This window comes from Juglans regia, chromosome 1 (genome assembly GCF_001411555.2).
Source record: "Juglans regia cultivar Chandler chromosome 1, Walnut 2.0, whole genome shotgun sequence".
Classification (NCBI taxonomy): Eukaryota; Viridiplantae; Streptophyta; class Magnoliopsida; order Fagales; family Juglandaceae; genus Juglans; species Juglans regia.
In genome coordinates, this window is record NC_049901.1 from 17,818,313 (window position 1) to 17,834,204 (window position 15,892).

A 15,892-nucleotide genomic window follows, 5' to 3' on the forward strand; every position below is an offset into this window, starting at 1 on the left:
ATCATCTTCATCCTCACATTTTTCAGCTAGATATCTATCAACCTCTGACTTACTTTCCAAACTATCTTCTGACTGCAACTGTTGCTTAAATTTAGCCATAATTTTTGCCTTTCTACTAGCCACATTCTCAGCTGAAAGAGCTACATCTTCATGTTGGGAACTTGTGCGCTGAGGAGAATGCCCTTCTTCACTTTCCATGTATGCATCATATATGTGGATAAATGCATTTTTCACCTTCCAACTAAAATCAAGTTTTTTTGCATGATTATGTGCATACATTTTCCCCAACCCAAAATCAAGATATCGCATCTTGTAGCGAGGATCAAGAAGAACCCCAACATAAAGCAACATATTTTGATTTTCCAAATTCTCCCAATACTTATCAAACTTTCTCTTCATATTTGTGGCCATTAATCCCACCACGGGGTTTCGTTCTTCACACTCCATATTAATGGCATCTTTAATAATAACCAACTCCGGGAAAAAAACATTACAAGTTACATATTCACCCCCCGAAAATTTTAAAGTTGCATCATGAAATAATGCAAGGAACCTCACAAACAACTGTACCTTCGCCCAATCGGATGCATTGGGAGGCCCTAACTTCTTTGATTTTCTCGTATTCACCACATGGTCTACATTTTCATCATCGACATCGTCGTCATCATCATCTCTAATACTACTAAGGAAGCATGGATCTTCTTCCTCCAACCGATCAAAAGCCCTTTTAAATTTTGAAGCCCTCTCCAACATAAGATATGTGGAGTTCCACCTAGTCGGTACATCTAGGCAAACTTGACTTTTAGATTGAATATCTTCCAACCCCACACATTTCTGATATGTACTCCACCTTTGAGGGGATGATTTAACATATTTCACAACACCCCTCACTTTCGCAATAGACTCATCATATTCTTTTAACCCCTCACGAACAATTAAGTTCAAAATGTGAGCACAGCATCGAACATGCAAGAATTCATGTTCCAAGATCGTGTCTTTCCTATACTTTGTTTTTTTTTTCAAATAAGAAACATCTCCATTATTAGAACTTGCATTATCAAGTGTCAGTGCAAGTATTTTTGGTCGCCCCCAATCATGCAAACACATCTCTATGCCCTTACTAAAGGTATCACCCTTGTGATTTTCAACCAAACAAAATGAAAGAATCCTCTTGTGTAACTTCCAACCATCATCAATAAAATGTGCTGTGAGACACATATAGTTTAGGTTTTGCACGGATGTCCATGTGTCCGTAGTGAGAGAAACTCGCTGCCCTCGAAGAGCATTTCTCAACTTTTGTTTTTCTTTTAAGAACAAATTAAAGCAATCATTGGCAACCGTCATACGGGATGGAATTCCTACCCACTTAGGGCAAACCACAAGCATAAACTTCCTGAAACCCTTCCCTTCAGCATGCCTAAATGGCAACTCATCAAAAATAATCATCTCTGCTAAGGCTTGTCGGCAAGTCTCAACACTAAATGCAATAGACACAAGTCCCCCACTACCACTACCACTACCACTTCCTCCCTCCACCTTCCAAGCTAGAGTCATCTGAGATTTATCCGTCTTCTTAAACGGACATTTCTTACACTGGTGCTCAATGTGATACTTCATGTTTTTCGTACCATTGATCTTCGTATCACATGCATACGAAGCACCACAATAATTACATGCAGCCCTAGGTTTAGTTGGATCACCTTTTGGAATTTTTGTAAAATGATCCCAAACAAATGACCTAACTCTACCTTTTTGTGACCCACCAACTGATTGATCACTTACAGTGGGTGGGGGTGGGGGTGGGGGTGGAGGCATGTTTGGTCTTGACCCTTGCACATCACTTGTAGAAGACTCCATCTATAAAATGGAGTCGGGACAAACAAGACAAAAGAATAAAAGAATTAGAAAACAAGGAAAAATTATATAGTGTTAAAGGCTTAAAGCCTTGTAAATTCAGAATAAAAGAACTATATATTATATTATATATATATAATATATATTATATATATATAACTTATGTATATATATATAATATATATCAGTCAACAACTCAACAAGTTCTACAAATTAATGCATCTCATATTATCAAGTTCTCAACTATATGAGTTATATTTTTCTACAAATTATATGCATCACAGTCACAGATTCCAACAAAGCCTTTCTACAAACAGCAAGAGTGCCAAGTTCCAATACTGCCAAGGGCCCAAGAGTGCCAAAATTTATACAAATTTTATGCATCTCATATTCCCAAAATTTCTACAAATTATATGCATCTCAGTTCGACCAACAAAACAAAATTTTGCTTCAACCAAAAAAAAAAAACATTTCGAAGTCCCTGACCCCGTGAGTCCGTGCTCACAACAACTTCACAACAATTTTTTGACACACATCATCCAAGCTCACAACAACTTCACAAATCACAACTAAAGTCAAGAGTCACCATAACACAAGCTCACAGAACCAACATCGGCGTTCGGCGCCGATAAATACCAACATTCATGATCAATATAGGCGACGATTAAATACCAGAGACTAGAGAGAGAGAGCGAGAGAGAGAAAGAGAGAGAGAGTACCAAAATCTCGACGGAGGGGGGCGACCGACGGGCTGGAGGAGGGTGGATGCGAGTCGCGACGGCTAGGGTTTTCTGAATCGCACACGGCACACAATCGCCTTTCGGGGGAGAGGGGGGGCGAAATGAGGAACTGGGAAGGGGGGAAAACTAATGTTGAAACGGCGTCGTTTGGATTGAAATTGGACCCAAATGGCGGCGTTTCAACATGCGGTTTATTAAAAAAAAAACTGAGTTGCGTGAAACGACGCCGTTTCACGCAACTCAATTTCAAAATCCTGCCATTTCACGCCCTCCTGGACTTAAACGGCGCCGTTTAGGTCCTATTTTATACTAAACGGCGCCGTTTCGGCTTCTTGGCAGTGGGCAGTGCCCAGTGCACTTGAGTTATACAGTACATATTAATTTTAATATTACATAATACATTAATAATTTAATACTATAGAGTATAGACTTATATATTAATATTAATATTACATAATACATTAATAATTTAATACTATAGAGTATAGACTTACATATTAATATTAATAATACATAATACATTAATAATTTAATACTATAGAGTATAGACTTACATATTAATATTAATAATACATAATACATTAATAATTTAATACTAAAGACTTATAGACTTATATATTAATATTAATAATACATAATACATTAATAATTTAATACTATAGAGTATAGACTTATATATTAATATTAATAATACATAATACATTAATAATTTAATACTATAGACTTATAGTGATTAGTATAATTTTTTTTTAATACCATAGGTCCTTATTAGAGTCTATTAGTAAACTAATACTATATAAGTTATAAATTATAACTATATATAATATAATAGATTAATAGTATTAGTAATTTAGTACTAGATTAATAGTATTAGTAATTTAGTACTAGACTATTAGTATATTTTTTTCTAATACCATATTAGAGTCTATTACTATACTAATAGTATATATTATATAATAATACATTAGTAATTTAGTACTAGACTATTAGTATATTTTTTTCTAATACCATATTAGAGTCTATTACTATACTAATACTATATATTATATAATAATAGTATTAGTAATTTAGTACTAGACTATTAGTATATTTTTTTCTAATACCATATTAGAGTTTATTACTATACTAATAGTATATATTATATAATAATACATTAGTAATTTAGTACTAGACTATTAGTATATTTTTTTCTAATACCATATTAGAGTCTATTACTATACTAATACTATATATTATATAATAATACATTAATACTATAGAGTCATAGACTTATAGTGATTAATTATTATCAATCATAATTAATATAAGTTATAAATTATAACTATATAATAGATTAATAGTATTAGTATTGGACTATTAGTAATATAGTATAGGCTATAGCTATATATTAGTAATATACTAATATTAGTTATAGTGATTTAGTATAAGTTATAACTATATTACTATAACTATAAGTCTATAAGTCTATAACTATTAACTATTGTCTTAGACTCTTACTCTATGTTAGACTATTACTAATTTACTAATATACTATTAGTATATATTTTTATTAATACCATATTAGACTTTAGAGTCTAGAAGTAGAGTCTAGACTATTAATATAATACTTGTATTAGTATAAATATTAATAATTTAGTATTACTATAAAATTATAAATATTACTATTAGTATAAAATTATAAATGTGTATTAGTTAATAATTACTTAATGATGAATTAGTGATAGGATTAGGTTAATTAGTCAAATGAAAATTATAAACTTAATATATATAAATTATTAAATTATATATATATATATTTAATTCGGTCCGGTCCGGTCCGGTCCGGTCCGAAAACCCGCCGGACCGTGGACTGGACTGAATTAATTCGGTCCTCTGATTTTTGGACCGGAACAACTCTCGGTCCGGTCCGGTCCGGACCGAATTGGCCGGTCCGGTCGGTTTTCCCGGTCCGGACCGCCCGATTCTCACCCCTAACTATAGTCAGATGCCATATCTTCAATAGACCATATAGAATGCAGGAATGATGATCATCATACTTGGACCAAGTGTTGTGAAAACATAAACAAAAGCTCACCTCATGAAAGTGATACCTTCTTCAATGTTTAATTAACAATTCTATCTGTGGCACTATAAAACATATTCATAAGTATTGTCTTCCCTACAAAAACCGCAATAGTTATTAGTTACTTTAGTTAATTGTATTATTTTTCAGTAAACCATTTTGAAACAAGCTAAATGGACAGAGAAACTCAAAATGACTGTGAAGGAAAGAGGCTTAAATCCACAACAACATATTTTGCAGTGATGAATGATTCTCAAAAACCAAAGACAAGTTCAAACACAAGAGTCTGTCTCATTTACAGAATTGAATACATAGTAATAGAGCCTAGTGAATGCCTTTGTTAACTAAGACCATCAAAAAATTTACTCAAGCACTGGATTTCAAGGAAGCCAATACCAGCAACTCATAGAGGCACAACCCATGCATGTATGTAGCGATGACAATTTTAACAATCAAGTACCATAATTCTATACTTTATGAAAAAGGGGCTTCTCGCCCTTCATTAATTGCCAAAATGTTACATCATTCAAAGTACATAAGGTTAGTCGCCTTAAGGGTGGATTGATTACAGATAGTCACCAAACTTAATAATGTACAACCTAATTGAAGGCACATGGTAGCTACGACAAAAACAAGTGCTAAGGCGGGTCCCATTCTCTGAAATCAGGAATCGGTCGGGATTGACTCTTCTTCCTCGGCTGTCATGATAGGGTTTGAACCTACATCAAAGTCTAAGGTCCTGCAAATGAAACCATATATAGGTTAGGCAACTATGACAAGACTGCTAATGAGAGATAGTGCTATCGAAGATGCTATGAAAACTTTTCATATAAATGCTGGACGAACACATATATGTGTGGAAATGAATCACCCTCACTTTTATAGCTACGTGCATTCTCAAAATCTAGCGAGGAATCACCATTTTAGTTAAAACATATATACAAAGGCATGACGAGGAATCACCCTCTAAGGACAGTGCCCTTTCTTTATGCAAAATAGATAAAAACTAATTAGTAATATTATGGCGATGAATAACCAATCCCCATATAAGTAGAAAACCTGTAAAAACTAGTATTCGACCTATTTCAACCTAACAATATTTTTCCACCACCCAGGTGCTCATCATATTGATATTTGCCACACAAGCATTCGTTCACTGTACAGGCAAGTGTTCACCACACATGCATATACACAAAATTACTTGTTACACTGGTGATGCTACTCTACTCGACCAACCAACTTGAGGACATCATCACGTGACACGCCGGTAGATCCCACATCCCAACTATTAGGTATGGAAAAATATAGCATCGTTCCACCCTACTCCCCACAAGGTATTCTTCTTCTCGTGTGATGTATGTGATAACGACTCACAGAATCGTCTCGAAAAATTTTCTGTCCCATACCACCCACCCACCACGATATCAAGGGTTCCCCATAGGGTCTCATTATCAAGTATTGTAAACAATTAAAACATTGAAAGTATTGAAAATTAGCAAGTACATATAGATAGAAACATAATGGTTGAAATACTTATGGGTTAATTACACTTTGCCCCCTCAAATTTTCACTCAATTCACAATGTGCTATTGAAACTAATAATTGCATCAAAGTGAACCCACTTACTTTCAAAACTTATCAATCCCTCCCTTCTGTCTATCAGCAGCGTCAAATGTAACGGAAAGTGCCTTCATGTGCTGCTCTTGTGCATAACATTCATTGTAAAAATATAATTTTCATCTAATTTATTATCATTGACCATAAAAAAATATAAAATAATATATGCTATTAATTAATAATAAATCATAAATCATATGATAATTTAGTAAGTAGTAACTATCAACATCATAAATATAATTATAGTAAAATATTTTTTTAATAAGTTAGTTACATAATCCACATTAATAATTCACTTAATTTTAATTTAATAATTTAAACAAATTTTTTTATTAATTTATTTGAAAAACAAAACATGACAAAAATAATAAAACAATTAGGCCGGAACGGACCGATCAGACCGGACCGGACCGACATAGGTTCAGAGAAAATGATGGATAATTACTACTTACTAACTTAGACTTTACTCTTTAGTATGCATAATTATTAATAATATCATACATTTTATATATGGTTAATGAATATCAAATAATTTTATTGTGTACATAGATTATTCATACTTGCTTGCAATTTAGGTTACAAATAATTTTATATATAGTTATTCATATATGATTTATTATTAATTGATAGTATATATTATTTTATATTTTATATGGTCAATGATAATAAATTAGATGAAAATTACATCTTTATAGTGAATGTTATACACGTGAGTAGCACGTGGAGACATTTTCCGTTACATTTGACGCTGTCGGTAGACGGAAGGGGGATTGATAAATTTTGAAAGTAAGCAGGTCTACTTTGATAGAATTTTTAGTTTCGGGGGCACATTGTTAATTGAGTGAAAGTTCAAGGGGGAAAAATGTAATTAAACCAATATTTATTTATGCTTGTAGAATATGGAGAGAAGTTACAGAATTAATACAATGCTTTTTATACACAACATTTACCCCATATTACTCAGCATTGTTTTAGAAGTTAACCTACCTTCTTACGCTAGAAGTTCTCTTGTTTTCTCTCTGCTCCTTACTTCCTACAACAGTTGTCTTCACGAGCTCTTTAGTGAATAAGGTCTCGAATGTGAGATCTTGTCCCACGTCTAGGTCTTTTAAATAGAGTAGGATTATCATATGTCCTTTTTGGCGCATATCTGACTCCAAATATGCTTGGATAGGAGTCATGCATCATTGTCTTGTCATACTGTTGGATGATAGAGATAGATGGCCAGGGCATGGTCTGCACACCCCTACGACCTGCCAACTCCTCAGTCCTCCCTTGAAATAGGGTTTTCCACTTGGCTTCGGGCCATACTTCTGAGTCCTAACGTCATGACACAACTTATTATGCCTTCACATATCATTGCAGACCCACTCTGAATGTGAACCTTCAGATGGAGTGTGAGATTCTGCGTATGACACTAACACCTTTCTAAGCTCTTCTGTGCTATCTCAGAAAGTTCCCACGTCTGGGTTGGTATGTCCTTAACCGTTGCTCATCTAGGACGAGTAATCCTATATTTCCTTGGACGAGTGATCCTATCTCACCTTTGGCAAGTAACTCTTCATCCAAGTTCACCAGTTACTTCAGCTCATCATTCTCGCCCTCATATTAGGCATCTTTTCTAGCTTGCCTACCATGATCAAGACACTCATCCCCACCTACTGTTGATTCCTTAAACCATTGAAGTTGTTCTCATGTTTGACTTCCACTCAACTCTGACAATGGTTTGTCCCCTTTTGCATTAAGCAGTACCCTTACATCCTCCTTTCCTTATAAAGAAATTCGTCATCAAAATTCAGTGAATGCTCTCCCTTGTCTAACCCTCTAAAGGGAGGCGAGTTCAGATGGGGGACCCGGCGATGCCTTCAGTTGCCTTCAAATGCAGATGGGGCTTTCCCTCAATTGCGTCAGCAAGCTGACCTTCTTCATCGAAGGTCGATACATGAGATGACTTATGTGTCTTTGTCTTCTTCTTCTACCGTGCCCACTAGTCATGGTCTCTTGTATCTTAGTACTTAGGCCAGGTTTGGCTTCACAGGACATCAGTAAATCCTCATCCTTGCCCTAATTTTGCTTATCACATTCCAGCACCGTCCTATTTTCTCTTCGTTGTGCCACACTTGTGCATGCATGGTTCAACATTTTGGATATTAGATTCCTGGCCTTCTGAGCACTCTCTTGGTCTCGGCAACGTTCCTCCTCAAACCGTCATTGTTCAATCTCTCTTTTCTCCTTCTCATGTCGCTCTTCTAACAACCAAAGTATAATTTTGGGAGGCATGGCTACCTTCCTGCCAGTTCTTTTCTCCCACACCATTTTGTCCCTCAAGGGTTGCAAATTTGAGTTGAGGATTAGGGAAAATGATGGCATATATATATATATAGCCTCATCCTTCCTCATATATTGTCTATCTTATCCCTACCTCATGCATTATAGCTTATAATTACGGCTCTAATAAATATGAGAACTGCTCTCGCATGACCTGCTCGTTTTCCCATGTAAACTTCTAGTTTCCTTCATTCTCCCATTGCACTTTTACCAAGGGTGCAACTTTAGATCTCAATCTCTGTTCTTTCCTATCTCCAATACGTACTGACCTTTAATCGTACGCAAGATTTAGTTGTAGTAGAACTAGATTTGGTTCAATTGCTCAAGACTGTTGGTTACAGAAAATTCTCTTAAGTGAGGAAACATGGAACACGTTGTGAATACATTCATAATAGCAAGCAACCAAGTTCGATACACTACTAGGCTAACTCTTTCCATCAAAGTCCAATATATCTTGGGCTCAACTTTCCTTTTAGCTCAAATCTCTTAACACCTTTCATCGGGGACACCTTAAGGTACACTCAATCACCTTCTTCAAATGTTCTTTCTCTCCTCCTATTGTGGGTGTAAATCTTCTGTCTACTTTGGGCAATTGCCATCCTTGCCTGTATGAGTTTGATTTTTTCCATCATATCTTGGATAATCTCTAGTCCGAGTAACTAAGCCTCTCCTACTTCATTATTTCCCAATAATATCCCTTCTTAAAATCTCGATACATCTTTGTTCCTCTCGGATGCATGTTTTTTAGAATAAATGGTTTTGAGAAATGAGCTTTTGCCAAAATTTCCTGTATGACCTTTGGGTTACTCGAAATCACTTTCCATCCTTCGTACATCTAGATCCCATCCTTGCCCAAACTAAAATGGGCAGGTCCTTTACCTATGCAACTTTCCATCACATTTCCAACAACTTCCGATCCCTTTCCTATTGCTCTCACAATTCCTTAAAACCATTTATCATCAACTATTGTAGAGCGGCGAGAACCTCTTCTGATTACCTGTCTTTCACCCGTAGGAGCCTCATGTCTTGAAACAGCAAATATACCTCTGAAATTTTCCCCTTGCCCTTTGTCTATGACCTACAACTAAGGGCATCAATGACTAAGTTAGCCTTACCCAGGTGGTATTCAATCTCACATTGGTAATCGTTGACGATCTCCAACCATCTCCATTATCATTCTTTTGCATAAACAAGTGCTTTAAGCCCTTGTGATCCATGTATACCTAACACTCTTCCTCATATAGATAATGCCACCATATCTCCAGAGCAAACATTACTGCTACTAATTCCACATCATGAGCGAGTAATCTTTTTATGATCTTTGAACTATCTAGATGTATAGGCTATCCCCTTGCCTCCCTATATTAGAACACATCCTAAGCCATACTTCGACGCGTCCCTGAATACCACAAATGGCTTAGTTGGCTCTAGTAAGGCTAAAACGGGGGTAGTGGTTAACTCTTTCTTCAGTTCCTCAAAGCTCTGCTCTTCAAGTGATCTCCATGCTCCTTAGCATTTCGGGAGTATATTAAGATATCATCTATGAATACCACTACGAAAAATTCCAAGCATGGTCGAAATGCCCTATTCATGAGATGCATAAAAGCTGCTGGGGCGTTCGCCAACTCGAAAGATATTACGGTGAACTCATAGTGATCATACCTAGTTCGAAAAGTTGTTTTCGACACATCACCTTCCTTAATCCTTAGTTGATGGTACCCAAATTTGAGATCCATATTAGAAAAGACTGCAATTCCTTTTAGTTGTTCGAATAGATCATCTATCCTAGGCAATTGACACCTATTCTTAACAGTCACCTTGTTCAACTCTTGATAATCAATACACATTCTAAGCTTTCTTTTTCATAAATAGTACCGGCGTTCTCCAAGGCGCGGTATTGGTTCTAATGAACCCTTTTTCCAATAACTCCTGCAATTGGTTCTTTAGTTCCTTTAACTCTATTGGAGCCATCCTATAGGGTGCCCTATGGACCGGAATAGTCCCTGATTCTAAATCAATTGTGAACTTAATGTCCCTGGCAAGGGGCATTCCTTGTAATTCCCTAAAAACTTTCGGAAATTCTCTTACAAGTAGCATGTCCTCCATTTCCTTACGCATCCCTTTCCTTAGGTCAAGTGTACTAGGTAGGCCTCAGTTCATTTTATCTAGGCCTGTGCAGAAATGGTGTTAAACCGAACCGTCCGTACAATCCGAGCCTACCCGTCCGATAAAAGCGGGTTAAACTAACTTGCGGATCAAACCCGCTAACTGTCGGTTTCGATCCGACAATCTCCCTTCAAAACAAAACTCCTCAGGCTTCCTTCGAAAGGTAACGTCCTCTCAAATCTCCTCTCCCTTATCTCCGATTCTTGATCCTTTTTATCAGATTTGAATTCATCTGCCTTCTTGAAATAATTTTCTCGATTTAGTTTTCATGTATATATGATTTTCTACCTTTTTTTCTTTTGGTGGGTCTCTGATGAACTTCTCTTCGTCTTTTTCTGTGGGTACAAGCTTCAGTTGTTGGATTTTATTCTTCGGGAATACTAGTGCTCCATAACTGCAACTTGTCTGAAGCAGAGAATCACATGGATCTCGGAGGCTTATCTTCGCTACAAGAATTGCATCTATCAGAAAATAAATTTTGTAGGCTACCTCAAGGCATCGGTCGTCTCTCCCAATTAAATTTTCAGAACTCCCTGCAAATTTACAGATCCTATTTGCAAATGTTTGCTCATCAATGGAAAGGCTCTCACTTTCACCGAGTTCACAATTAATTGGTCTTTCCCTCAATTACTGCCGCAAACTTCTTGAGATTCAGGGCTTGAATTTGGAATCAATTTCATACATTGAAATGATTCAGGACAAATATTCTCTAGGTTCTCTCTCTCTCTCTCTCTCTCTCCAACGTTTTCTGGAGATTTTTTTTCTTGGAAACTTTGTGGAGGTCGATATTACACGGGTTGGCCCGATTATAGTCGGGTCGATTTTTCCCCTGTTTCACTTTCTGACGGGTCGGGTCGGGTCGGCCCAAAACACAGTCGGGTTTGGTCGGGTTGCAGGCCTAATTTTATCAACTTTTTCTTAGCCCAAAGTGAGGTGATCACTTCTGGTAGGGGCATAGTTTACTTCATTTAAAGATCCTAGACTCCATTCTCGATGCCTGAAAGGTTACCGTTTTCAAACGACAATCTATACTAACAAAGTGCCTAAACAACCAATCTATTCCCAAGATAACGTCGAACCCTAACATACCAAATAAGATTAGATCGGCCTCCAAAGGAACTCTCTCTGCCTCTAATGAACTTCCCTTAACTACTTTGGTACAAAACACTATTTCTCCATTCGTATTGCCACTGACTCCCTAGCTCATCGGTTGCATCCGAAGGCCAGCCACCCTAACCAATGAGGAAGATGCAAACGACTAGGAGTTTTCAAGTTGACTAAGGTGCTTACATAGACTTGCGACACTCTCCCTATGATAATCGTCACTACTTACTATATGTAAAGGGCTCATATGAAGAAATTTTAACTAAGGCGAGTAATATCCTTATACTTGTGATAACTCCAACTTCCTGCGCCTCTTTGGCATCCTCATGGAACTCTCCTGAGGTAACTGTGTATACCTTGGCTTGCACAAGCTGCCTTAGTCCTCTACGTCCTATTCCTGGCATCGTTCGTTGTGGTAGGGGTGCCTGGGGACAATCCTAAATGTAATGTTCCATTTGTCCATATCTATAGCACACATTTCAGGCTTGTTGACAGTCTCCTTCATGAGTTCTATGCCAAACTTTACATACTGGCATCCTTCTGCCCATTCGTGAACCTGGAACGATTAGTGGTCGCCCACCGGTCCTCAACATGAATTTCTGTGGAGTTCCTAAACTACTCCCTTCTCCTGCTACTATATGTTTCTTCGGATTTGGAGATACAACCAACGAGTTTCACTGATCCTGCTCGGATATAGATGCCTTATGAACTAGTTTCTAAAAATCTGCACTCTTCAAACAGGCTACTTGTGTGTTAATGTGGGTTTGCAACTTGTCCTAAAATTGCTCCACCCTATGGTCTACCAACTCCTTAGTTCTTATTTGAACGAGGATCCTCTAGTGTTGTCAGAAAATACTTCTGAATTTTGACGACATGACTTGTTTCGTCTTCAGCTTTAATTGTAGAGCCACTCTAGATGTGACCTCACAGATGGAGTGTGGGCTTTTGCGCTTGTTGCTAATACTTTTTCGAACTCTTTTGTGTTATCTGGAAAAAGTTTCCATGTCTAGTTGAGTCAATCGTTGTAAATAGTTCCTATTTGGTAAGTGATCATTTCTTGCCTTGGATGGGTAGCTTGTAACTTGCCCCAACTTATCAGTCCTTTCAACTCCTCGTTCTCGTCTTCACGGGAGATGACTTTTGTAGCTCATATGCCATGGCCGAGTTCCTCATCTCTTCCTCGCTCTAGGACATGGTGTCTACTCACCCAGATGTTGGACTAGCTGCACTCGGTGTCTCCCACTACTGGCTCCACGAATGGTCTATTCTCTTTCGCGTTAGGTAGGACCCTTACCTCGTTATAAATAATTTTGTCCTCTAAATTGCGTGAGGGTTCTCCTTTATCTAGTCCTCTCAAGGGAGATGAGTTCAAACGGGGGAACCTATCAATGACTTCGGTAGCTTCTGATTGGAGAAAGGGCTTTCCCTTAATTGCATCAATAGTCTATCCTTCATCATTTGAGGTCGAGACATGAGGTGACTCCTCACGTCTCCTCCACTTTCTTCTTCACCCTTGCCCTCATCTTACTCATCACGTTCCAACATTGCTCCCTTCCTTTATTTTCATATTGGACTCGTGCCAATGTGATCCAGCATTTCGGATATTAGACCTTTGGCCCTCCAAGCACTCTCCTCGTCACAGGAATATTCTCAGTCGTTGTTGTTCGCCTTTTATTCTCTTCTTCTAATGCCATTCTTCTATGAATCACTGCATGACTTCGGGACTCATGGCTGCCTTCTTGGCAGTTCTTTTTTTTCGACACCATTTAATTTTCCCAAGGTTCGCAATCTTGAGTTAAGGTTTAGGGAGAATGACAGTCAAATTATAGACGCGTTCATCCTCATGCTTTGTCTATAACACCCATACCTTGTGCGTTACAATTCATAATTAGCCTTGAATAAATATGGAAATTGCTCCTACGTGATCTGCTCGCTTTCCTATGTAAACTTCTCATTTTTCACATTTCCCCATTGCACCTTTACCAATGGTACGATCTTAGACCCCAGTCTTTTCTGCATTATGTCCATGAATCATATGAGTCTTTCTTCGTACATAAGATTTGGTTGTAATTAAGCCATATTTGATTCAATTACTTGAGGCTTTTGGTTTCCGAAACTTCCCCTAAGCTATTAGACATGAAACACGTTGTGAATACCTTCGTGTTCCACTGGCAACAGACTTGATACGCTACTGAGCCAACCTTCTCCATCACCTAATAATGGCCAATATTTCTTAGGCTAAGCTTCCATTTTAGCCCAAATCTCTTAACACCTTTCATTGGGGATACATTAAGGTAAATCCAATCGCCTTCCTCAATAGCTAGTTCTCTCCTCCTAATGTCGGCGTAACTTTTCTATCTACTTTGGCAGTAGCCATCCCTTCCCGTATTAGCTTGACTTCCCTCTTCATCTCCTGGACTATCTTGAGTCCGAGTAATTGTGTCTCTCCTACTTCATCCCAACAAATAGGCGACCTACGCTTTTGCCCATAAAATGCCTCACAAGGGGCCATTTGGATAGTTGCCTGATAATATTTTGTATTCAAACTCAATAAGGGGAACACGTTGCTCCCAGAGTCAATTGAAATCCAATATACAGGCCCCTTAGCATGTCCTTTAAAGTTTGAATGGTCTTTTTCGATTGTCTATCCATCTGCAGGTGATAAGCAATGCTGAACTTCAGTTTCATGCCCATTGCCCTTTTGTAAGTTTCTAAAAAAATGAGACGTAAACTTAGGATCTCGATTCAATACTATGGTCTTAGGGACTCCATTTAGTCTCACTATTTCTCTTATATATAGTTGGGTGAGCTTGTTCATCATATCCGTAGTAGTGATCGTTAGGAAGTGAACACTTTTGATTAACCGATCGATCACTACGCTTATAGCATCCTTACCCATAGGAGTTTAGGGTAATCTTATCACGAAGTCCATTGCGATATCTTCCCATTTCCATTCGAGAATGGTAAAGGTTGCAGGTTCCCTTGGTGGTCGCTGGTGCTCACGTCGTTACCCTTCTACACATATCACATCTCTCGACAAACTAAGCGATGTCCTTCTTCATTCTTTCCCACCAATATCCTTTCGTGAGATTTCGGTACATCTTCGTTCCACCTAGATGCATGGCTAAGGCGTCGATGAGCTTCTGCCAAAATCCCTCCCATGACCTCCAGGTTGTTTGGGATCACCTTATGTCCATTGAGCAACAAAATCCCATCTTTATTTAAGCTAAATTGGATGAGTCCTTCGCTTCTACTAATCTTTCATCGGAGCTCATATAACTTCTGATCCTTCTCCTGGTGCTCTTGCGATTCCTCGAACCCATTTATTCTCAACTATTGTAAAATGGCAAGAACCTCCTCTGGTGACTTGTCATTTACCAATAAGAACATCATGTCTTCTAACAGCAAATCCACCTCCAAAGTCATTCGCTTGCCCTTGATTTTTGGCTTATGGCTCAAGGAATCGACAACTCATTTAACCTTAGCCGGGTGGTATTTAATCTCGCACTGGTAATCGCTGATAGTCTCCAACCATTTCTGATGTCTCATGTTGATATTCTTTTGGGTAAACATGTGCTTTAAGCTCTTGTAATTTGTGTATGCTTCGCACTCTTCCCCATATAGGCAGCGTAGGCAGCGTCGACATATCTTCAAAGCAAACACTATTACTGCTAATTCCATGTCATGGGTGGGATAATTCCTTTCATGATCCTTCAATTATCTAAATGCATAGGCAATCACCTTACCTCCCTGCATTAGAACACATCTAAACCATACTTTGACGCGTCACTGAATACTATAAATAACTTATTCGATTCTAGTAGTGCAAAAACAGGAGCTATGGTTAATCATCTTTTTAGTTCCTTGAAGCTTCCCTCACACTAATCAATCCATACAAACTTAACGTCCTTCCTGGTCAACACTGTGGGAGGGCTTGATAACTTTAAAAATCCCTCCATGAATCTACAATAATAACTGAATAACCCTAAGAAACTCCTAATCTTTTGCACAATGGTAGGTT